The sequence below is a fragment of the Halichoerus grypus genome, chromosome 14 (genome assembly GCF_964656455.1).
Source record: "Halichoerus grypus chromosome 14, mHalGry1.hap1.1, whole genome shotgun sequence".
NCBI classification, from domain to species: Eukaryota; Metazoa; Chordata; class Mammalia; order Carnivora; family Phocidae; genus Halichoerus; species Halichoerus grypus.
This window is the reverse complement of record NC_135725.1, coordinates 66,878,924-66,902,325: the sequence shown is the minus strand read 5'-3', so window position 1 is coordinate 66,902,325 and position 23,402 is coordinate 66,878,924. Positions and strand designations below refer to the sequence as shown.

Genomic DNA, 23,402 nt, shown 5'->3' with positions numbered 1-23,402 from the left:
GGAAGGAAATCATGGGCATTTTCAGTGTTTCTAGGGCCCTGAGAAATATTTGGCCTTGTGCAGAATTTGAAGGACTGAAAGAGAGCAAAGATTTATCACATGGATAAATGGAGAAGTGAATCTTGATGCTCCTAAAATTGAGAGAAGAGAAAGAACTATATAGTTGAAAGCTGAAATTTTTTCTAACCAGGTTCCATTCATCCTCTAACTCCAACTTAACTCCTGCAAATCACCCCTTCCCTCATTCTGTTCCAGTGCTGTCATTCCATTCCTGGTATGGTAGACCTGCACATGACTTAAGCCTGGCCAGTGTATTGTTTTCACTGGATTATGGTGATTGGTCCATGTAACAAAGTACCACAAACTGGGTGGCTTAAAAACAGGTTATTATAGTTCCAAGATCAAAGTGTCAACAGGGTTAGTTCCTTCTGGATGCTGTGAGGGAGAATATGTTCCATGTCTTCTTCTTAGCTTCTGGTGGTTTGCAGGCATTCTGTGGCATTTCTTGGGTTTTGCTGCATCACCCCAATCTCTGCCTTCATTTTTCTGTGGTGTTTTACCTGTGTGCCTGTTTCCAAATTTTCCCTTTTTGTAAGGACACCAGTCATACTGGATTAAAGAGTCACACTACTCCCATAAGACCTAACCTTAACTAATGACATCTGCAACGACCCGATTTTCAAATAAGGTAACATTCACAGGTACTGGGTATTAGGACTTCAACATATGAATTTGGAGGGGCACAATTCAATCCATAACAGTCCAATATAAATGAATAAGCCATTAAGATCCAATAAGGCTCAATAAAAATTTCATTGTGAATCCTCAAATATACTCCCAATTCTTTTTTTTTTTTTTCACCACATAAAAGCATGCAGGGACTGATTCTGCTGCAGTCATCTTACAACCACTGGCTGGGAGTGGGGAGTTTGCTGAAGGTAAATATAACTGTGGAAGTAGAGCCAAGAAATGAAGATAGAAATGTCTATTTCCTTCTTACTGAACACTGGGTAAAACCATAACTGAAGTCAAATACTCCCTTAATTGTTCAGTTATATTAGCTAGAATGTACCCTCCCCTAACCCTGTCTTAGTATCACTTTCTGCCCATTGCCAAAGAAATAAAGTCATAAAGGATATGATTAAACAGTGGATTAGGGGTGGGGTATCCATGGGAACTCAAGAAAAAGGGTGATAGAATGAATAATTCCTTTCTACTTTTGTATTATTTTAAATCAGATTCAGTTTGATGAGTTCCTCCATAGGAATATGTAATACCTCAAAGGCATAAGGAATCTAATCATTCTGTTCTATGAAATATTGAATCCCTTCACACAACAGGAATACACAAAGGTGCAGTTTCCTGTAACAACAAATCTCCCAGTGAATGATCGAGCTATATGTTTCCAGATGCTGGGCCTGCATCTTCTTGGGAATAAAGAGACAAGCTAAGGGCAAAAGGATTAGCACAAAGCTAACAGAGGATCAGAGGTCGAATGCAGACATTGTCAGTGACCACAGAAAGGTGGTCTTCAATCAGAGATAGTGTCTAAACAGTGGAATTAGAAATGCAGGCTAATTCAAAAGGAAAACTATTCTTGGGAATGGGGTGGGAACTTGACTTTCAAAATGCATACTGGTGATGATGGTATATAAGGTGAAGTAGGTTTATCTCTGAGAAATATTTGGGAGCAGTGATGAAGAGGAGCAAGGTCCATCTTCCAGAAACATGGCAGATAATAACAAGCCAGGCAAATGTGTTGTGGCAGGTTCTCCACAAATGTCATTGACCATGAATCTTCAGAATATTGTTGACACTCCATCATTTTACTTGTATGCCTTAGGAACCCAAGGAGCCTGGTGTAGGAGCACCAGATAGTCTTATTATCTCTAGTGGTGTTTGATAGTGAGGTGATACTAGTCATAGAGGAGACTTATACCCAAAAACATCATTGAGGTGCCTGATATACCCAATCTAATTTCCATATCTTGTTCATTTTCTAAATGTATACCATAGATTTGGGGATTAACTAGCTTCTCACTGGTCACAGGTGAAATAGAAAACAATTGCTCAATAGAAACAGAGGTGATGGGGATAAGAAATTGACAGTATGGGAGGAAGGGAGCTGCCATCGTACAGACTCCCAATGTACAGTATGTAAGGAGCATAACTTCATGTTAATTTTGGTAATTTGGAGAGTTATGGGAATATTTCAATACATAAATCAGAGTATTCAGCCTTGGGAATCTCACACCTCTAAAGTGCAGATTCACTACAGAACAACAGCCTCCTGGATACATGCATGACTGTTGGACAACTTTTGTGCCTTGTCTATGGTCTTCTTGGCCCACCTTTTAATCTAGCCATAATGTAACAACCAGCTTCATACAAATATGTAACCTGAGAGCACTTCACCTTTTCCTGCGGCATACCTTCTGTTTTGTGCTCCAGGTCTTTGACATTGTGGTGTGGGATGCTTGTGGGAACTGGGTAGAACTCACACATGGACACACTGGAGGGCCAGAGAATAAACATCTGATGAGGCAATCCTTGACTAACTGGAAGTGGGAGCTTATGCATGTATTTCCTCTTCTTTCCTTCCAGTGAGCAATTTTGAGGCATATTCTACATTGCTTCTCAGAAGATCCAGCATAATCTTAACTCCAGTGCCAACAGCAGTGACCAAATTGAGAACACATCCTCGTACTAACTTTTCTTCCTTCCATGTCTCACTCCCTAACTTCTATTCCCTGGGATTACTTCCCCCCAAAATTATCTGCACTCAAGCCCTCTCAGACTCTAATTTCTGGGGGGAACCTAGGCTATCAAAATAACCTTCTGGGTTCTCTTTATGTTTTATAGCTAAAATCCCATTGTAGTTCAAGGTACTTACTTATCACTTATAAATCTCTACATCTTTTTACAGTAGAGGACACTAAAAAGCGTTGCTGATGTGTGAGTCACAACAGATCACAAATCAAAGCTGGCAATTGAGAATATCAAGCCTTGTGATTTACACTTGTACTTAATATTTTACTGTTTATTTTCTTTATAATGTATGTCCTGATCAGAAGCCACATAGTTCTGATCTGGTACTATGGTTGCAATAGCTATGGATGATGAAAGATACTGTTTTTGGATTGCCCAATGGGTGCTCCAGAATTTTGTGTGTCCTTTGTGAACCAAATATTAAGTCAGACAATTCAAAGTCTAAGTTTGATAACTGGCTTAATTTTATGTAGATTCTGTTTTTGGAGTATGTGGAAGAATTAATGAGGATAGCAGGTGATGGTAGGAGATACTTATCTAAAATCTATTCTCAAATTTGGTTATACATCAGAATCACTTGGAGAAAAAAAATTTAATACAGACTTTTGGGATGGCTGTGTGGCTCAGTTGGTTAAGTGTCCCACTCTTTATCTCAGCTCAGGTCTTCATCTCAGGGTCGTGAGCTCAAGCCCCACATTGGGCTCCATGCTGGACGTGGAGCATACTTAAAAAAAAATACTGATTCTTCAGTTTTATCCCCAAAGGTTCTGGCTCCATAGACCTAGGCAGATATCCTGAGATATATATTCTTAAAAGCTTCCCAGGAGATTTTGATGCACAGTCAAATTAGGGAAACAGTGATCTAAATAATTCTTGAATTTTAAGAGAATTTGTTACCAAAAACTATAAATTTTTCTACCATAGATTTGGAAGCTTGGGCATTTTAAAATTACATTTTCTTTTCTTTTTTTTTTTAATTTTATTTTAAAGATTTTATTTATTTGACAGAGAGAGACACAGCAAGAGAGGGAACACAAGCAGGTGGAGTGGGGAGAGGGAGAAGCAGGCTTCCCATGTAGCAAGGAGCCCAATGCGGGGCTCAATCCCAGGACCCTGGGATCATGAACTGAGCCAAAGGCAGATACTTAACGACTGAGCCACCCAGGTGCCCCTAAAATCACATTTTCTTATTTTCAGAGAAAAAGTCTAAATTTCTTGATTTGGAAAGGGAACTTTAGAATTAAATTTTCAAAATAAAAGGTCTAATTTCATATATTTTGATATTTCTGAAAAATTAACATGAGGTTTTTTTTACATATTTTCATTTATAGACATCTATAGGCAGGCTTAATTTAAAAGAAATCTAGGTGTAGTAGTATATAATAGAAAGTATGTGTGGTTAATTATAAATACTTCATCGACTAATTAGCATTAATTAACTGTATAATTAAGACTTTGATTGACAAAGATAAGTAAGTTGATTCTCCTTAAATATACATGTTCCAAAAATGTTCATTAACTATTTTCAACCATAATACATTTCCTAATAGACTATCAGATATGGATATGGTATTTTTTCTTCTTTTTAGAAACTACCTTAATAAATGAGTGTAACTTTGTGTCCAGATGATTCCACAGCTGCTTGAGATTGCTGAAAAAACAGTGAGTTCAGGTGCTTAGTTACCAAGAGAGTATGGGACATTCCCTTTGTTTTTGTTTTCTTCCTTAATTTTTATTTAAATCCTAGTTAGTTAGCACACAGTGCAATATTGGTTTCAGGAGGAGAATTCAGTGATTCATCACTTACATATACACCTAGTCTCATCACAACTAGTGCCCTTCTTAATACTCAACACCCATCTAGCCCATCCTCCACCTCCATCTCTTCATCAAGCCTCACTTTGTTCTCTACTTTTAAGAGTCTCATATGGACCTACACATTCAATGCAATCCCTATCAAAATGCCATCCACTTTTTTCAAAGAAATGGAACAAATAATCCTAAAATTTGTAGGGAACCAGAAAAGACCTCGAATAGCCAGAGGAATGTTGAAAAAGAAAAGCAAAGCTGGCGGCATCACAATTCCGGACTTCCAGCTCTACTACAAAGCTGTCATCATCAAGACAGTATGGTACTGGCACAAAAACAGGCACATAGATCAATGGAACAGAATAGAGAGCCCAGAAATGGACCCTCAACTCTATGGTCAACTCATCTTCGACAAAGCAGGAAAGAATGTGCAATGGAAAAAAAACAGTCTCTTCAACAAATGGTGTTGGGAAAATTGGACAGCCACATGCAGAAGAATGAAACTGGACCATTTCCTTACACCACACACAAAAATAGACTCCAAATGGTTGAAAGACCTCAATGTGAGACAGGAGTCCATCAACATCCTAAAGGAGAACACAGGCAGCAACCTCTTCGACCTTAGTCGCAGCAACTTCTTCCTAGAAACATCGCCAAAGGCAAGGGAAGCAAGGGCAAAAATGAACTATTGGGACCTCATCAAGATAAAAAGCTTTTGCACAGCAAAGGAAACAGTCAACAAAACCAAAAGACAACCGACAGAATGGGAGAAGATATTTGCAAATGACATATCAGATAAAGGGCTAGTATCCAAAATCTATAAAGAACTTCTTAAACTCAACACCCAAAGAACAAATGATCCAATCCAGAAATGGGCAGAAGACATAAACAGACATTTTTCCAAAGAAGACATCCAAACGGCCAACAGACACATGAAAAAGTGCTCAATATCGCTCGGCATCAGGGAAATCCAAATCAAAACCTCAATGAGATATCACCTCACACCAGTCAGAATGGCTAAAATTAACAAGTCAGGAAATGACAGATGTTGGCGGGGATGCGGAGAAAGGGGAACCCTCCTGCACTGTTGGTGGGAATGCAAACTGGTGCAGCCACTCTGGAAAACAGTATGGAGGTTCTTCAAAAAGTTGAAAATAGAGCTACCATACAATCCAGCAATTGCACTACTGGGTATTTACCCCAAAGATACAAATGTAGGGATCCGAAGGGGTACATGCACCCCAATGTTTATAGCAGCAATGTCCACAATAGCCAAACTATGGAAAGAGCCAAGATGTCCATTGACAGATGAATGGATAAAGAAGAGGTGGTATACACACACACACACACACACACACACACACACACACACACACACACACACAATGGAATATTATGCAGCCATCAAAAAGAATGAAATCTTGCCATTTGCAATGACGTGGATGGAACTGGAGGGTATTATGCTGAGTGAAATAAGTCAGAGAAAGACATATATCATATGACCTCACTGATATGAGGAATTCTTAATCTCAGGAAACAAACTGAGGGTTGCTGGAGTGGTGGGGGGTGGGAGGGATGGGGTGGCTGGGTGATAGACATTGGGGAGGCTATGTGCTATGGTGAGTGCTGTGAAGTGTGCAAGACTGTTGAATCACAGATCTGTACCTCTGAAGCAAATAATACATTATGTATTTAAAAAGAAGAAGAAGAAGAAGATAGCAGGAGGTGAAGAATGAAGGGGGGGGAATCGGAGGGGGAGACGAACCATGAGAGACTATGGACTCTGAAAAACAAAGTGAGGGTTCTAGAGGGGAGGGAGTGGGAGGATGAGTTAGCCTGGTGATAGGTATTAAAGAGGGCACATTCTGCGTGGAGCACTGGGTGTTATGTACAAACAATGAGTCATGGAACACTACATCAAAAACTAATGATGTAATGTGTGGTGATTAACATAACAAAAAAAGTCTCATATGGTTTGTTTCCCTCTTTCTCTTTTTTCCCCCTTCCCATATGTTCATCTATTTTGTTTCTTAAATTCCACATATAGTGAAATCGTATGTTCTTTCTCTTTCTTTGGCTTATTTCACTTAGCATAATACACTTTAGCTTCATCCACATCATTGCAAATGGCAAGATTTCATTCTTTTTGATGGCTGAGTAATATATGCAATACATATATATATATCACTTCTTTATCCATTCATCAGTCAATGGACGTTTGGGCTCTTTCCATAGTTCGGCTACTGTTGATAATACTGCTATAAACATCAGGGTGCATGTACCCCTTCAAATCTGTATTTTTGTATCCTTTGGGTAAATACCTAGTAGTACATTTTCTGGGTTGTAGGGTAGTTCTATTTTTAACTTTCTGAGGAAACTCTATACTGTTTTCCACAGGGGTTGCTCCAGTTTGTATTCCCACCCCTAACAGTGCAAGAGGGTTCCCCTCTCTCCACATCTTCACCAACACCCATTGTTTCTTGCGTTGTTAATTTTAGCTATTTTGACAGGTATGAGGTGGTATCTCTTCATGGTTTTGGTTTGTATTTCACTGATGATGAGTGATGTTGAACATCTTTTCATGTGTCTGTTAGCCATCTAGATATCTTCTTTGGAAAAGTGTCTATTCATGTCTTTTGCCCATTTCTTGACTGGATTATTTGTTTTTTGAGTGTTGAGTTTGATAAGTTCTTTATAGATTTTGGGATACTAACCCTTTATCAGATATGTCATTTGCAAATATCTTCTCCCATTCTGTAGGCTGCCTTTGAGTTTTGTTGATTATTTCCTTCACTGTGCAGCAGCTTTTTATCTTGATGAAGTTCCAATAGTTCATTTTTGTTTCCCTTGCCTCTGGTGACATGTCTAGTAAGAAGTTGCTCTCTCTGAGGTCAAAGAGATTGCTGCCTGTGTTCTCCTCTAGGATTTTGATGACTTCCTGTCTCATTTAACAGAAAATCAGCTTTTAGTTGTTGTTCATTTGTTTATTTTGATTGTGCTTTTGTGAACGGGGAAAAAAGTGATGGAAATAGGGGCACGTGGGTGGCTCAGTTGGTTAAGCGACTGCCTTCGGCTCAGGTCATGATCCCGGAGTCCTGGGATCGAGTCCCACATTGGGCTCCCAGCTCAGCGGGGAGCCTGCTTCTCCCTCTGACCCTATCCCCTCTCATGCTGTTTCTCTCTCTCTCTCTCTCAAATAAATAAATAAATAAATAAAATCTTTAAAGAAAAAGTGATGGAAATAAATAACTATAAAAAATTTAATAAGCAAGATTATAAATATAAATTGGTCTCTGGATGTGATTTTTATTGCATATATGCCTTAGCTAAGGGATTTTCTGACATAACTAACTTAATTTAGATGAGGTTTTTATGAAAACGTTAATTTGTAGAATTGTAAAACATGAACTGTGACTGGAGTTCCTTTACTGCTCTGTGGCAGAGATATATATTTACCATGGAAAATAAAAAGGAAATTACAACCATTGGTGGATTCAATCAAACTGAATGAAAACTATAAAAAAATAGTAAAGCTACTAATCTGAAATTTCCATTCATTTACTCATTCAGTCCACAAGTATTTACTGAGTGCCCACTCTCCCAAGTAACTGTCCTAAACAGAAATATCTGGTGTTAGTGAATAAAATAGAACAAAATCCCTGCCTGACTAGGGACTTACATTTTATATTTTCTGCTTCTGCATTTTATTAGAAAAATCTCTGTGATATCACAAAGGGTAACTGAGAATTACTTATTGCTGCTTGTCTGAATATAATGTCAAAGCAGAAATGCACCTGAAATATGGTGCAAACTGCAAATTACAGTACCTGTATTTTACCTTCACCTTCTTTTTGTTGTGATTCATGGAGACACCAGCAACACTTGGAAGTATACTGGACTTATGGAAATTGTTCTGTGTCTTGAGAATGCAGAGTGTATGCTACACCATTGATGTAATTTATGAAACCATCTCAACTGAACTGCCTGTATGAGAAATTTTGATATCTCATTTGGCTATATATCTGATATTCAGAAAGTCTCAAAAGAGTATATTTTAAGTGATGTATTTGACAGTATTAGACTAAGATAAACTGTAATAAGGGTCTTTGAGAAATTAGAGTCAAGTTAGCAATTTAATAAAAAATTTAATTTTCTGAAAGGTAACCTCATAATGAGTCTGATCTAAGCCCTTGGCTCTCTCCAAAAACAATGATTCAAGTTCAGTCTCTTTTGTCTAATGTTGTTTTGCCTGTGACTGTTCCTTTACATCTGAAAATCCCTTATTTGTGTCATTGAATCTCAGAAAAAGAACATTATGACTCATTAGTGGAGTAGGGCCCTCAAAGGAGTGGACAGTCTTGATTGTGAAGGGCAGCAGCAAAACATGGTCCAGAATATTACTGTACTGATAGTAGGGTATTCTAATATTGGTATTTAAAAAAAAGAAAGAAAAGGAAAAGGAAAATCCACAGTGAAAGTGCCTCTGAAACAAAGGATGAATAATGACTGTGCATTTTGGCTACTATGAAAAGGCAGGATTTTTGACAAGCCCTTTTTTATCCTCATTTTTTCTTCCTTTTCCTTCTTTTCTCTTTTACCTTCTCCTCTACTTCCTCCTGTTCATTCTTCATCTTTGTCGTCTTCTTTCTTCTTTGAATTAAAGGAAGAAGAAAGTTTTCTATAACTTATTCTTTGGGTCACTTTGAAATGCTCCTAAATGGGAAACTTGGCTCTCATTTTTCTTTACAAGTAGCTTATGCTGTTGTGTCTAGGCTCTACATCCTACGGCCAGTGAGAGCCAAGTAAGGATATCTACATTAAGATCAGGGCCATGAAGTACAGGAATATCAGACTCTTCTCACGCTTTAGTCATATGTGGAGGTCTACAGACAATGGCGGTCTGGTCAAGCAAGCCTGATGGGGCTAGAGGTGAGGATTCTGACTTAAAGTGTTTGTTGATTTATGGTTTAAAGTACTCTCACTGTGGCTGATTTCAAGTATCAACATGATATAACTGAATTCAGAGTTAGGAAAAGAGCCACTTTGCATTCATGTTTTATGAAGGAATTTTTTCTAAAGCCCCAAGTGAACTACTTGGTGATTGATATAGGACTATTTAAGTTTAAATGTAAAGAGCATGCGTCACTATAGGGAAAGCAAAAGGAAATTCTAATATGAAAACTACTTAGGGAATTTTTTTGCAAGAGTTTTAACTGAAATTGGGGGAGCTATAATCTCCCTACTGAAAGATCAGAGGAACTAGACTCAAATTTCCTGGAACCAAAAAAAAATTTCCTGGGAATGTTATTTCTGGTCTCCAAGATTAGACACTAATACAGCCTTCTATTATCTAGTGTATTCATATGTGGTATCAGCAGTTACCTGCTATGTCATTTATCTCAGAATATTTTGCCTTTCTCTTTCTTCAAGTGTAGAACTTATCTAGCTTTGGATGCCATCTGATTTATTGAGAAATAAATAGGGAAGACTCCAGGTGATACATCAATACCCAGATATTCAGAGTCCAGATCCATCTGGAAATATTTCAATGCTTAGGTCAATAAAAGTTTCCTAAGATTCTCCAAGGTCAGTGGCTATCTATTTTCTCTACATTATACAGGACTTAAAGGGGCTGCAGCTTCTAAAGTAGGACAGAGGAGAGGGAAAAACCCTCATTAGTACTTTCACAAAAATTTGGTCAGATTCATCTGTTATCACAAGTTAAATTTCCTATTTAAGAAGTTGTATTGATTTAGTCATAAGCTTTTTTTTATATGAATCTCCATCCATGAGAGATATGTCTTCATGAGGACTGAGGTTAAGTTTTTTCACTTGAATTTATGCTGCCCCTTATCACTGTTTCACTTAGGTGTAACTAATTATATAATAGGACAATAGAAAATAGAATGAAGATCCTCCTGACTATCCAAATATGTCATGATACCAAATGCCTATTTTAAGTAATTTGAAGCAGATTCATAATCTGAGCAAAACAGATCAGTTCTATGGTGATTTTAGTGTCAGGAATCATTCGGTTCATTGATGTTTCTAAAATCCACTTAGTGACCTGAGATATATGTATGTTAAAATATCACAAAAATTATAAGAATAAAAATTATATGTACTCTATGATTCTAGTCCTATATATAAACTATAGAAAATATGCTGTAATGTTAATGTATAGTAGTACTATGGATAATTCATATTTTTTATTTTTAAGTTGTATATAATAGTATATTACATAAAATTTTAAAAATTAAAAACTCAGTTGGTTCATAATAAAAAGTCATCCAAAGCAAATCACAATCTTTTAAAATTTTGGCTTTATCTCTGTTTGAGAATATATGAATTTCTTTTTATCCTCATCAACTTTTAAGTCCTAGATCAAGAATTTCAAGCCTGCCTTTAAATTTCTCATAAAGAAGATTTACAGGGTTTTAGAAGTGAACAGATATTACTCCCCATGATATCTATTCATCCCCCAAATCGAAACCTTCCAAACCCTTTGTGTTCCTGAGTCAGAGTTTCTGATGACTTAATTTTCAGGAAAAGTAGGGCAAAAGTTGATGATCAAAGGACATTTTTAGAAATCAAATGAGGTCAGAGATCACTGAGCATATCCATACCATCTGGGAGGCCAGAGCCAACAAAAACTGTTAAATCTTGAAAACACAATTTATCAGGGGCTTTGAAAGTTCTCTGAGGGTCACTTATAGCTTTATGCATTTCAGCTTTGATTTTATTCCAGGTTAAATGAAGTTATTGTGTTTTTAATTATAAAATATGTACACATATTTTATAGGACACAAACTATGGGAAAAGAGAAAGTTGAATAAAATCAACAATCTACCCCATGAAGGCAAAAATGACAACATTTTGTTGGATTTCCTTTCAGTATTTTTCCATGAATATTTTTTCTCACAGATAAAATCAAAGTATCACATTATGTACAACTTAAGTTTCTACTATGCTTCTTAACAACTTAACAGAAGAGTTTCTCCACGTTATTTATAGAAATACTAAATAAGTTTAGATTGTTGGGCCAGAAATGGAAAGTTACACAATGGAGTGGAAACCCCACCCCAACTGGGAGTTGAGAGCCATAGGTTTCAGTCCCCACAGTGTCTCTATTTGGGGGTACAAGTGTGGGTACCACTTTCTTTGGATGTCAAGGAGGATGGAATGAGTGGACAAGGACGAGAATAAGGGTCTTAAAATACAGATCTGGACTCTAGCCCCAGATATTCTGATTCAGCGCCCTGAAGTAAGACCCAAGGATCTGTATTTTTAATAATCCTGGGTGATCATGTTGTAAGAGATTCTGGGAGCACTCACTGAAAAGCAATGCAGTAGATCAGTCTTAATTTTCAGAAATTGTTATGGAGGAGTTGGAAAAATCCACAGACACTAGAGGAGGTGCAGGAGAGATACTGAAGTTATCAACAACTGCTTCTCTTCAATTCAAAAAACCCAGGATACGTGGCACCGCAGGCATAGCATAGCTGGCCAAAGGGCAACAGCCACAGCCTTCAAGGCCCTCAGTCTCTCCCCCACCCCCTGCCAATTTGTGTCAAGCATTCTTTCATAGCCCCCTTGCTTTTCCTGTCTCTTCCCTTTCTGGCCACTTCCCCTCGCCTTTCAAGTCGCAAGTTTAGTTAATAGCAGAGTTCATACTGGAAGCTAGGTCCCTCGACCCCTTTCCTAAGATCTTCCTACTGCACCATCCTTCAAATCCAGATTTTTTGGGTTCCCAAGCAATAGCTCTTTCAAGAAGCCTTTCCCAGTTCTCCAGTCTTTTCTGTGTTTCTTTCTTTCTTTTTTTTTTTTTAAGAATTTATTGATTTGACAGAGAGAAAGTGCACAACAGGCAGAGGGAGAAGCAGGCTTCGCGCTGAGCAAGGAGCCCGATGTGGGACTCCATCCCAGGACCCTGGGATCATGACCTGAGCCGAAGGCAGATGCTTAACCGACTGAGCCACCCAGGCATCCCCTTTTCTGTGTTTCTACAGTAACTTCCCCCACCCCTCTGTGCTTGCTTCTTTCATCATGTTTATAATATAGTTAACTCCCTTACTATCCTTCCCTACTGCCCTGAGTTATCCTGAGCCTAGCACAGTTGCTGGAACAGAACATACACGCAATAATATTTTATGAATTAACAAATAAATATACAATCTCTTCTTAAGGCATTTATGGTTAAAAGGGCCTAATATATTGTAGTACATCTATGTAGTATGGGTCTTCCCTCCTTGGTTAAGCTCTATTTTTTTTCAGATGTCAATATTTTGAAGTTTCATCTCTTGTTTAGGGAGCATTCATAGTAATTGATCTTTTCTGAAACAGCAGGAGTAAATCATTTCATGCTATTACACATACAGCTTGAGGAGGGATTTCTTTTTAAATTTATTTCAATCGGTTGGCCTGATTTCCATCAGAGTCTTCATTTTAAGTTTTTATTTTATCCTCTGATCAGAATAACTACTCTGTAAAGGAAAAGAATAAAATGTTCAAAGAAGATAGTTATATCATTGACATTGTGTTAAAATGCAAATGCAGTGCAAACTGGAAGAAGTCAAACTGCCAAATAACCTGGATCATTTCCGAGTTCAGGAGAAAGATTCAAATTACTCATTTTCTGTATAGCAAACCTCTGTATGCATATTCTTTGCAAGAAAAATGGAAGTGAACTGGAGGATATTCATTCTTCATGCTTGGTTACACAGGGAGAACACCCACTGACATTTTCTAACAGATTTTCAAAAACAAACTTTCATTTAAAAACATATGTACCATGCATAATTATTTCAGAACCATTTTGGGTTTCAAGGAAACCCCAACCCCACCTTCTTAGCCCCAAGCTGCCTCCATATTCCTTTCATACCTGTCAATAGACCTCAAATATTTACCCAGTTTTGTTCACCCTTGATAGGTTTTGCCTTCGGGATTCCTTTCCCCTTAGACTAACTGAAAAGTTGTATAGAATCGCTCTAGCTACTTGCTTTTTTGTATAAGTCAGATATAAGCCTTCATAATTTAAGAATTTCCTTCCTAACCCTCATCTCACTATGTTCCCTGGCCCCCGATTACCTCTGATTTTATCTCTTACATTCTTCCTTTGCCTTACTTCACTCCAGCTTCTTTGATTTCCTGGCTGCTCCTTAGCGACTAAGCACACTCCCAACTCAGGGCCACTGGCCTTACCTTTGCCTCTGCCTACGTGCGGTCCTCCTTTCCCTTGGAACAGGATAGCCCACTCCCTCACTTCCTGGGGGCCTTTGTTCAAATGTCAGCTAATCAAAGAGGCTATGTCCTCTATTTCTTCACTCTGTTTTTTTTTTTTTTCATAGCCTGCATCACCCACTGACACATTATATATTTGATTGCTTTATGTCTATTACTGTGAATCTGAGAACATGGTAACATGAAAGTAATGACTTTTTCTGTTTTCTTCACTGCTCCTATCTTAGGACCTAAAATAGTGCCGGGCACATACTAGGTGCTCAAAAATAATTGTCAAATAAAGGAATGATTACAATGGGAAAATAGGCAGTTTCTGTAAAGGGTAAATGACAAAAGTTCTGAGGTTTTTAAATAGCATTTAAAATATAGTTCCTGACCTTTATTCTCTAACTCCTTTGGAGACAGCTATTAGAATCAGTGGCATTTATAGACTCAGCTTTCATTTCTGAGAGGAATCTCACCATTACTATCTCCTCTCCACACCCTTGACTTTAAAACAGAGTTCCATTCTCTACAGGAATGCTGATTTGTGTCAAAAAATGGTGTATAAAAATGGCATCATGAGCACATTGTTTTATAGCCTCTTGCTGCATAAAACTAATACAAGAGTACACTTCGCTGTAGCTTTGAATGATGAAATAGTTTCCTTGGTAAATCCACAATGATTAGACATTTAAGTTGTGCCCAGTTTTTTAGTTTTCTAAACTATACTGAGTTGTCTATTCATGTAGAGAAATCTGTAAATGCATCCATAGATATTACTGTTGGATAACCTCCTAGATGTGGAATTATGTCAAAAAGCATGACTTTATTTTTAAAGCTATTTTTAAAGCCAAATTCCCTTCCAGAAAGGTGGTAGCAATTTACCATCAATGAAAGAAAGTGACTATTTATGGTGTCTGCATTAGTTAGGGTTCGCCAGAGAAACAGAACCAATGGGATATAAAAGGAGATTTATTATAAGGGATTAGCTCACCCAATTATGGAGGTTGAAAAGTCCCACTGTCTGCCATCTACTTGCCGGAGACCCTGCAAAGCCAGTGGTATAATTCAGTCTGAATCTAAGGCTTGAGAACCAATGATGTAAATTCCAGGGCCAGAGAAGGGATGAAATATCTCAGCACCAACAATGAGGCAGAAAAAAGGGGCAAATTCTTCCTCTTCTGCCTTTTTGTTCTATGTAGGCCCTCACCAGATTAGATGATGCCCGTTGGGGAGGGCAATCTATTTTATTGCACCTATAATTCAAATGCTAATCTCATCCTGAAACACCCTCCTAGTCATACCCAGAAATAATGTTTAATCAAATATCTGGGCATCCCCTGATCCAGTCAAGTTGACATTTAAACTTAACTATCATGGGGCACCTGGCTGGCTCAGTCAGAGGCTCATGCAGCTCTTCATCTTGGGGTTGTGAGTTCGAGCCCCATGTTGGGTGTAGAGATTACTTAAATAACTTTTTTTTTAATTTAAACAACTATCACAAATTCATTCCTTGTCAATTTGGCATTCATATCCCTGTCATTAAACTATACTTAATTTCCAAATAAAAACAATAATGAGGTTATAATTTCACCTAACATGATACAACTATCCTGCCTACAACTGAGAACCCACTAACTCTTTCCCCAGGAGAGGACGCAAAGTCAGGGGCACCTGGGTGGCTCAGTCGTTAAGCGTCTGCCTTTGGCTCAGGTCATGATCCCAGGGTCCTGGGATTGAGCCCTGCATTGGGCTCCCTGCTCAGCCAGGAGCCTGCTTTTTCCTCTCCCACTCCCCTTGCTTGTGTTCCCTCTCTCACTGTCTCTCTCTGTCAAAAAAATAAATAAAATCTTTAAAAAAACCAAAAGAGGACACAAAGTCCTTGGGTGATGTTTACTCTTCTTGATACCATGTAACTTAAATACTATAATGTAAAACTAGCAATACTTAAATACTATGATATAAAGTCAATACATCTATCTTATGTTACATGTTAAGGGAATGATAGGAAAACAAAGGTATTTGATACACACACAAAAATTGTGTTTTTCCTAACAGAATAAGGAGGACTGCTCATGACTCTTATAGTCCTCTTTTCTGTAACTGGTCACATGACTGTAGCTGATGTATAGCTACCTTCTTTCACTACCATTCTGTATTCCCTTGTATGACCAGTTCAGCTGGCCATGGTTTTCTTACTGGTGTGGTGAGACTGAATGTTTGTATCACACCCAAATTTATGTTGGAACCTAATCCCCAGGGTGATGGTAAATGGAGGTGAGCCTTTAGGAGGTGATTTGGTCATGAGGGTAAACCCCTCATGAATGAGATAGTTCCCATACAAAAGAGACCCCAGAGAGCTCCCTTGTCCCTTCTGACCTGTCAGGACACAATAAGAAGGCCATGTAAAAATCAAGTCCTCAGGTTAGTGGGCCCTCACCTGTCACTGAATCTGCTAGCAACCTGATCTTGGACTTCTAGCCTCTAGAGGTCTGACAAGTAAGTGTTTGTGGTTGAAGCCGCCCAGTTTATGGAATTTTGTTATAGCAGCCTGAACAGACTAGGATGATGTCCATGAAAACTATTCTGATTCCTTAAAATCTTTGTTCAGTTTGATAGGTGAAAACTTGTTTATTTGCATTTGTTTCACTCCTACTGTGGTTGAAATTTTTATGTCTCTTGACCATTTATGTATCTTCTTTGTAATATATTCTTTTTTCTTATTGAATTGTAGGAAATGTTTTATACATTATGACTATTAAATCTTTGTTATATCTATGCAAAAATTTTCTCCCTTTTTTGACCATTAATTACCTTTTTTTGCGATAGTCTCAGTCCTCTGTTTTGTTTTGTTTTGTTTTTTATATTTCTCTTATTGGATTTCAGGAAACTTTTATGTATATTATGACTACTATAAAAAATTTTCTCTTTTTCTTTTTCATTAAATTGATTCTGGGTATTTTTTTCCCAATCAAATCTGTCACCTCTCTTTATTGCTTCTGAATTTTGTGACATGTTTGCTTAGAAAGTTCTTTCCAAAAAATTTTTTTGTGGTTTTTTAAAGAAATATCAAGATGTTTCAACAGCCTAGACATTATTTTGGTCCAATGATTAGTCTGACATTTGTTATTTAATCTTTCTCTATAGGTGTAGATCTTTCATCTACAGACATCTCTCAAGTGACACCTTTATTATATTCTAAATTATTTATATTTACATAGGTCTTTTTCTTGACTTTCTAGTCTTTCCATTGTCTCTTTCTCTCTAAGCTCATATTGTACTACACCAATTACTACTACTTTATACAAAGCCTTCTTTTTTTAATTGTGCAGGGCCATAGCCCACTGTTTCCTCTTTTCAATATTTTCCTCACTAGTCTCAAACAATTGTTCTTTCAGGTTAACTCTATGATCATTCTAATAATATGCCAAAAGTCTCATTGAACCAAATCATCTTTCAAAAAAATGTAACATGTCAATAACATTTTGTTATCTGATATATAAAGTAAAAGTAATAGTAATAAAAAGCATGAAGCCCTGTCCCACTTATTGCATTGCCAGGTGGATGGACTGGGTGCCCAGAGGGCTCCCTGGTGTGCATGCATTTCTGGCACCATGGCGGCCTGACCTCACTTCCAGGTCTCCCCAAGCAGCATTTCACCGCAACTCTTTAGATTTAGTTGTTGGTAGAAAAAAGGCAAAATATTCTTCCAATAAAATGATAACTTGAATAATCTAAAAAAGGTTTATTAAAATAAAATTTGTGGGGCACCTGGGTGGCTTAGTCTTGATTTTGGCTCAGGTCATGATCTCAGGATCATGAGACTGAGGCCTGTGCAGGCTCTGGGCTCAGTGGGGAGTCTGCTTAAGATTCTCTTCCTCTCCTTCCCCCTCTGTCGCTCCCCCCACACATGTGTGCTCTCTCTTTCTCTAAAAATAAATAAATCTTTTCAAAAATAAATAAAATTTTCTACAGAAGTCAAAGAGGTCACATTGAAAAGAGAATCATGGTCATCTTGGACCCTATAATTAAGGTGTTTACATGTACACACAATCCCTATCAGTTGCATGTCTTTGAAACCTGCTGTAACCCTGCCTAACCCTTTGTGTCTTGTATTGTGTTAGTAGCAATTCTTTTTTTAATTTTTATTATGTTATGTTAGTCACCATACAATACATCATTAGTTTTTGATGTAGTGATCCACGATCCATTGTTTTTGTATAACACCCAGTGCTCCATGCAGTACGTGCCCTCCTTAATACCCATCACCGGGCTAACCAATCCCCCCTCCCCCCTCCCCTCTAAAACCCTGTTTGTTTCTCAGGTCCATAGTCTCTCATGGTTCATCTCTCCCTCCAATTCCCCCCGCCCATTTTTCCCTTCCTTCTCCTAATGTCCTCCATGTTATTCCTTATGTTCCACAAATAAGTGAAACCATATGATAATTGACTTTCTCTGCTTGACTTATTTCACTTAGCATAATCTCCTCCAGTCCCATCCATGTTGATGTAAAAGTTGGGTATTCACCTTTTCTGATGGCTGAGTAATATTCCATTGTATATATGGACCACATCTTCTTTATCCATTCATCTGTTGAAGGGCATCCCGGCTCTTTCCACAGTTTGGCTATTGCGGACATTGCTGCTATGAACATTGGGGTGCATATGGCCCTTCTTTTCACTACATCTGTGTCTTTGGGGTAAATACCCAGTAGTGCAATTCCTGGGTCATAGGGTAGCTCTATTTTTAAATTTTTGGGGAAACTCCACACTGTTTTTCAAAGTGGCTGTACCAACTTGCATTCCCACCAACAGTGTAAGAGGGTTCCCCTTTCTCCACAACCTCTCCAACACTTGTTGTTTCTTTCCCTGTCCATTTTGGCCATTCTAACTGGTGTAAGGTGGTATCTCAGTGTGGTTTTGATTTGGATTTCCCTGATGGCTAATGATGATGAACATTTTTTCATGTGTCTGTTAGCCATTTGTATGTCTTCTTCAGAGAAATGTCTTTTCATCTCTTCTGCCCACTTTTTGACTTGATTATTTGTTTTTTGGGTGTTGAGGTTGAGAAGTTCTTTATAGATTTTGGATACCAGCCCTTTATCTGTAGTGTCATATGCAAATATCTTCTCCCATTCTGTGGGTTGCCTCTTTGTTTTGTTGACTGTTTCCTTTGCTGTGCTGAAGCTTTTTATCTTGATGAAGTCCCAAAAGTTCATTTTTGCTTTTGTTTCACTAGCTTTTGGAGATGTATCTTGAAAGAAGTTGCTGTGGCCGATGTCAAAGAAGTTACTGCCTATGTTCTCCTCTAGGATTTTGGTGAATTCCTGTCTCACATTGAGGTCTTTCATCCACTTTGAGTTTATCTTTGTGAGTGGTGTTAGAGAATGGTCGAGTTTCATTCTTCTGCATGTGGCTGTCCAATTTTCCCAGCACCATTTATTAAAGAGACTGTCTTTTTTCCATTGCATGTTTTTTCCTGCTTTGTCAAAGATTATTTGACCATAGAGTTGAGGGTCCATATCTGGGTTCTCTATTCTGTTCCATTGGTCTATATGTCTGTTTTTGTGCCAGTACCATGCTGTCTTGGTGATCACAGCTTTGTAATATAGCTTGAAATCAGGCAACGTGATGCCCCCAGCTTTGTTTTTCTTTTTCAACATCTCCTTGGTGATTCGGGGTCTTTTCTGATTCCATACAAATTTTAGGATTGTTTGTTCCAGCACTTTGAAAAATGTCATTGGCATTTTGATCGGTATGGCATTGAAGGTACAGATTGCTCTGGGTAGCATTGACATTTTAACAATGTTTATTCTTCCGATCCATGAGCATGGAATATTTTTCCATCTTTTTGTGTCTTCTTCAATTTCTTTCATGAGTGTTTTGTAGTTCCTAGTGTATAGACCCTTTACCTCTTTGGTTAGGTTTATTCCGAGGTATCTTATGGTTTTTGATGCTATTGTAAATGGAATCGTTTCTCTAATTTCTCTTTCTACAGTTGCATTGTTAGTATATAAGAAAGCAACTGATTTCTGTGCATTGATTTTGTATCCTGCCACGTTACTGAATTGCTGGATGAGTTCTAGTAACTTGGGGGTGGAGTCTTTTGGGTTTTCCACATAAAGTATCATGTCATCTGCGAAAAGAGAGAGTTTGACTTCTTCTTTGCCCGTTTGAATACCTTTTATTTCTTTTTGTTGTCTGATTGCTGTTGCTAGGACTTCTAGTACTATGTTGAACAACAGTGGTGAGAGTGGGCACCCTTGATGTGTTCCTGATCTTAAGGGAAAGGCTCTCAGCTTTTCCCCATTGAGGATGATATTCGCTGTGGGTTTTTCATAGGTGGATTTTATGAACTTGAGGAATGTTCCCTCTATCCCTATACTCTGGAGTTTTAATCAGGAAAGGATGTTGTATTTTGTCAAATGCTTTTTCTGCATCAATTGAGAGGACCATATGGTTCTTCTCCCTCCTCTTATTAATGTGTTCTATCACATTGATTGATTTGCAAATGTTGAACCACCCTTGCATCCCAGGGATAAATCCCACTTGGTTGTGGTGGATGATCCTTTTAATGTATTGTTGGATCCTATTAGCTAGGATTTTGTTGAGGATTTTGGAATCCATAGTCATCAGGGATATCGGTCTGAAATTCTCCTTTTTGATGGGGTCTTTGCCTGGTTTGGGGATTAAGGCAATGCTGGCCTCATAGAATGAGTTTGGAAGTTTTCCTTCTGTTTCTTTTTTTTGAAACAGCTTCAGTAGCATAGGTATTATTTCTTCTTTGAATGTTTGGTAGAATTCTCCAGGGAATCCATCAGGCCCTGGACTCTTGTTTTTTGGGAGGTTTTTGATCACTGCTTCAATCTCGTTACTGGTTATTGGCCTATTCAGGTTGTCCATTTCTTCCTGTTTCAGTCTTGGCAGCTTATAGGTTTCCAGGAAGGCCTCCATTTCATCCAGATTGCTCAGTTTATTGGCATATAGTTGTTGATAATTCTAATAATTGTTTCTATTTCCTTGGTGTTAGTCCTAATCTCTCCCCTTTCATTCATAATTTTACTAATTTGGGTCCTTTCTCTTTTCTTTTGGATAAGTCTAGCCAGTGGTTTATCAATCTTATTAATTCTTTCAAAGAACCAACTTCTAGTTTTGTTGATCTGATCTACTGTGTTTCTGGTTTCTAATTCATTGATTTCTGCTCTAATTTTAATTATTTCTCTTCTAATGCGTGGCTTAGGTGTCATTTGTTGCTTTTTCTCTAGTTCTTTAAGGTGTAGAGTTAGTTGGTGAATTCGGGATTTTTCTATTTTTTTGAGTGAGGCTTGGATGGCTATGTATTTCCCCCTTAGGACCGCCTTTGCAGTATCCCATAGGTTTTGGACTGATGTGTTTTCGTTCTCATTGATTTCCATGAATTGTTTAAGTTCTTCTTTGATTTCTTGGTTGACCCAAACATTCTTGAGCAGAGTGGTCTTTAGCTTCCAAGTGTTTGAATTTCTGCCAAATTTTTTCTTGTGATCGAGTTCCAGTTTTAGAGCATTGTGGTCTGAGAATATGCAGGGAATAATCTCAGTCTTTTGGTATCATTTGAGACCTGATTTGTGACCCAGTATATGGTCTATTCTGGAGAAAGTTCCATGTGTGCTCGAGAAGAATGAGTATTCTGTTGTTTTAGGGTGGAATGCTCTGTAAATATCTATGAGGTCCATCTGGTCCAATGTATCATTCAAAGCTCTTGTTTCCTTGTTGATTTTCTGCTTAGATGATCTGTCCATTGCTGAGAGTGGAGTATTGAGGTCTCCGTGATAGTAGCAATTCTTTCTTGGCCTTTTGACATGCAACTAGGCATGTGCAGCTTGTGGACTTGGCCAGCACCAAGAAGCTGCCTGTGGACATTCCCACACAGAAGGGCATCCTGAACTGCATTGCTGTCAACCTGTAGGGAGCACAAATTGCAATCTGAAAAAGGGACTCTTAGAAAAATATTTGCTACTTCATCAGGGCATTGAATCCAGAAACCACGAAGAGGATCACAAGCAGCAAACATTTATTTCATTTACTTCAGTCAGGATGCTTCCCTCATCTGTGTATCTAGTGACCGTGGCATGGTGCACATTTTTGCTGCCAAAGATCCAAAGAAGGAATAAACAGTCTAGTTTGGTGTCAGCAATTTTCTTCCAAGCTACTTCAGTTCTAAATAGAGTTTCCCAAATTTCAGGTTCTCTCAGGCTCTCCATGCATTTGTGCTTTTGGAACAGACTCAAATGTTGTCATTTCATTTTGCACAGAAGGTAGCTCCTATATGCATTCCTATTCAACTTCAAGGAGGAGTGCATCCAGGATGCCTATGTGCAGTTTCTAGGAATGAGCAATGACAAGCTGTGATTCTTCACAAGTGTGGGCCCTCAGCACCCACGCTGACCACCCCACTGAAGTGCTGAGTGTGCCGAAACTCACCCAATAAGCCCAGGAGTTTTGTGGTATCACTGACAGGAGTAGCTAGTCTTCTCATGGGGCAGGACTAGGTCTTATAAATGAGGAGAGTCAGTTTTATTCAGGGTTAAAACTAAATTTCTCTGTTATGTGTTAGGAACAAAGTAATGCATAGACTTTAAAAATTAGTCATTTAATTTAGAACCTACAAAAGAAAATATTCAACATCTCTCAACAAAGTGATATTCAAGAATGTCCTCTGGTAATTTCTGTCAATGTTGGGCATAATGCCTTATATAATACTTCAGTCTGTCATTTCTACTTCTGTTTCTTGCCATCTTTTTCTGTCTTCAACATTTTTAAGATTAGCTACAAACCAGTACTTTGGGAATGAAAGGCACATTACATTTTTTAAAATCATTGGGTAACTACCATAGGTTATGGGCTCTGTATTTTAAAGTACTGTTTGAGGTATATTTAATTTTCTTAAATTCCTGATAGATTTGATTTTGTGTTTTTGACTTCAACATTTAAAATCAACATAGCATCAAATCCTCAGTTTTGCAAAAATATGACAAAAAGGCTAAAGAAGCTAAAGCATGAGCAGAATATAATTATGAACTTTGTGGTCTTGATCTTAACCCAGGTGTCCTTAACGGGTTCCCACAAGCAACATGAACTAGAGTCTAGACTCAATAGCCTAAGCAGCTTGCAAAATAAAAAGAAAGCCCAAATTCTTCCAATGGGGTATTTCTGAGCATCTCAAAGTATCTATGATACAAAGAAAATCTCTTCCTCCCTTAATTCAAAAGAGGAAGATGAAGAAGACCAACACTCCAGTAGAAAACTGGTAATAAGACATAGAGAAACAAATCACAGAAAATAGTTGCACAATAAGCACCATGAAAACATCCCCACTTCACATTTAATAAGGAAAAGTAATTATTAATTATGTATCATGTTTTGTCTGTCAATATAAACTCCTGGTGCAACTGCATATTAGTAACACCTGCCCAAAAAGCAACTGGACAATAACTGGCAAAAGCTTTAAAAATATAACTTACACTTGAACCTAACAATTTTAGTTCCAGGATTCTACTTTTAGAAAGTCACCAGAGATGTGGAGATGTGAAGAATGATTCATGTACAAGGATGAACACTGCAGAG

The 23,402-nt window shown here is 38.0% G+C and overlaps 1 pseudogene; it reads left to right on the top strand.

The window, feature by feature from the left end:
• The first annotated feature begins 1,728 nt into the window (after positions 1–1,728).
• On the top strand, positions 1,729–22,187 carry LOC118527933 (WD repeat domain phosphoinositide-interacting protein 3 pseudogene; annotated as a pseudogene).
• The last annotated feature ends 1,215 nt before the right edge of the window (positions 22,188–23,402 follow it).